This window comes from Oryctolagus cuniculus, chromosome 18, assembly GCF_051225735.1.
Source record: "Oryctolagus cuniculus isolate XC-2025 breed Fujian yellow rabbit chromosome 18, ASM5122573v1, whole genome shotgun sequence".
In the NCBI taxonomy this organism is placed as follows: Eukaryota; Metazoa; Chordata; class Mammalia; order Lagomorpha; family Leporidae; genus Oryctolagus; species Oryctolagus cuniculus.
In genome coordinates, this window is record NC_142884.1 from 74,367,374 (window position 1) to 74,370,285 (window position 2,912).

Here is a 2,912-nt window from a genome sequence, read left to right on the forward strand (position 1 = left end):
CATAATGGTTATACTAGTTTGTATCCCCACCAACAGTGGATTAGGGAACCTTTTCCCCCCACTTCCTTTCCAGGATTTATTTATTTAGATTTCTGTATGAGAGCCATTCTAACTGGGGTGAAGTAAAACCTCATTGTGGTTTTGATTTGTTTTTCCCTAATGGCTAGTGCTTCTGAGCTTTATTTCATGTGTCTCTTGCCCATCTGAATTTACTCTTTTTTTAAAAAAGATTTATTTATTTATTTAAAAGGCAGATTGACAGAGAAGCAGAGGCAGAGAGAGGGAGAAAGGTCTTCCATCCGCTGGTTCACTCCCCAAATGGCTGCAATGGCCAGAGCTGCACTGACCTGAAGCCAGGAGCCAGGGTCTCCTATGTGGGTGCAGGGGCCCAAGAAATTAGGCCTTCTTCTACTGCTTTCTAAGGCTATAGTAGAGAACTTGATCAGAAGTAGAGCAGCCAGGACTCGAACTGGTGCCTATATGGAATGTCAGCACTGCAGGCGGTGGCTTTAACCACTTTGTCACAGTGCCAGCCTCTGAATTTACTTTTTTAATTATTTATTTATTTGACAGGTAGAGTTATAGACAGTGAGAGAGAGAGACAGAGAGAAAAGTCTTCCTTCCGTTGGCTCACTCCCCAAATGGCCACTGTAGCCGGAGCTATGCCGATATGAAGCCAGGAGCCAGGTGCTTTTTCCTGGTCTCCCTTGTGGGTGCAGGGGCCCAAGAACTTGGGTCATCCTCCACTGCCCTCCCAGGCCACAGCAGAGAGCTGGACTGGAAGAAGGGCATCTGGGACTAGAACCCGGCGTCCATATGGAACGCCGGCACCGCAGGCGGAGGATTAACCAAGTGAGCCATGGCACCGGCCCCTAAATTTACTTTTGAAAAATGCTTATTTAAGTCCTTTGCCTACTTCTTAACTGAATTGTTTGTTTTGTTGTTTTTGAGTTTCCTGAGCTCTTTATAGATTCTGGATATTAATCCTTTATCAGATGCATAGTTTGCAAATATTTTCTCCCATTTCCGTTGGTTTCCTCTTCACTTTGCTGTGTGTTTCCTTTACAGTGCAGAAGCATCTTAGCTTGATGAAATCCCTTTTATTTTTGCTTTGATTGCCTGTACTTCTGGGGTCTTTTCCAAGAAGTCTTGGCTTATGCCAATATCTTGCAGAGTTTCCCCAATATTTTTCTCTAGTAGTTTGATGGTATCAGGTTGTATATTTAGATGCTTGATCCATTTTAAGTTGATTCTTGTATAAGGTGTAAGGTAGGGGTCTTGTTTCATACTTCTGCATGTGGAGTTAAATTTTCAAATCACCATTTCTTGAAGAGTCTGTCCTTTCTCCAGGTATTGATTTTAGCTCTTTTGTCAAAGATTAGTTGGTTGTAGATGCATGGATTGATTTTTGGAGTTTAGATTCTGTTCCATTGGTCTACATGTCTGGTTTTGTACCAGTACCAGGCTTTTATGATAATAACTGTCCTAAAGTATATCTTTTTTGTTATTTATATTTTTATTTCATAATATTAACTTTTAACCCTGCAATCCTGCTCAACTTGGACAGGAAGTAAGGAAAACCTGGAACTCAAAGAACTGCAGTGAGAGCGCAGTTGTGGGGTGTCAGGAGCAGATGGGATAGAGGGGTGCTCTCCTGAGCTACAGAAGGAATGGTCTGCTGGTTAAGATAAAGTGAATCAGATGTATTAGAGTTGTCCTCAGTAGGAAATGGTAATCTTGCTGGTCTTGCCACTCTCAGACCAGGAGTGCTCCACAATGCTCATGCCCTCTTTCACTCTGCTATAGACCATATGCTTGCCATCCAACCATGCAGTATTGGCATTGCAGATGAAAACTGATAACTATTTTTGTTGGGTCCAATGTTTGTCATGGACAAGATTCCAGGACCTCTAAGCTTCAGAAGGAAGTTTTCATCGTTGAACTTCTCTCCATAGAAAGATTTGCCACCAGTTATCGTATGGCATGTGAAGTCACTACCCTGGAGCATAAACCCTGGAATAATCCTGTGAAATCAGGGACCCACTATAGCCAGACCCCTTCTCTCCTGTAACCAAAGGATGGAAGTTTTCTGCTGTCTTTGGAACTTTGTCTGCAAATAGCTGGAAGGAGACATGGCCCAAAGGCTCGCTGTCGTCAGCAACGTTGAACATGGTGGGGTTGACCAGGGCTGATGGTAAGCAGCTGCAGGCCACGGGGGCATCTGCAAAGCCCTGTAGTATGTCTTGAAATCTGGCATTGTGATGCCTCTGGCCTTGTTTTCATCATTTAAGATTGTTTTAGCTATTCGGGATCCCTTGTGTTTCCATGTGAATTTTAGCATCATTTTTTTCTGGTTCTGAGAAGAATGTCATTGGCCTTTTTATTGGGATTGCATTGAATCTATAAATTGCTTTCAGTAGTGTGGACATTTTGATGATGTTAATTCTTCCAATCAACAAGCATGGAAGATTTTTCCATTTTTTTGTGTCTTCTTCTATTTCTTTAATGCTTTGTAGTTTTTATCGCAGAGATCTTTCACCTCCTTGGTTTAGTTCATTCCAAGGTATTTAATTTTTTGTTAGCTACTGTGAGTGAGACTGAATTTACAAATTCCTTGCTAAGCCATGGCATTGTCTATATACAAAAGCTATTTATTTTTTGTGTTGGTTTTATATCCTGCAACTTTACTAAACTCTTTTATGAGATCCAATAGTCTCTTAATGGAGTGTTTTGGTTCCCCTGTATATAAAATCATGTCATCTGCAAACAGGAATAATTTGAATTCCTCCTTTCCAATTTGTTTCCCTTTTACTTCGCTTTCTTACCTAATGGTTCTGGCTAAAACTTCCAGGACTGAATTCAATAGCAATGGCAAAAGTAAGCATCCTTAATGCTTTCAGCTTTTCCCCATT

The 2,912-nt window shown here is 41.3% G+C and overlaps 1 pseudogene; it reads right to left on the bottom strand.

Annotated features, from left to right (window-relative positions):
• Positions 1-1,706: 1,706 nt before the first annotated feature.
• LOC138846366 (peptidyl-prolyl cis-trans isomerase A pseudogene) lies at positions 1,707-2,222 on the bottom strand (annotated as a pseudogene).
• Between the last annotated feature and the right edge of the window lie 690 nt (positions 2,223-2,912).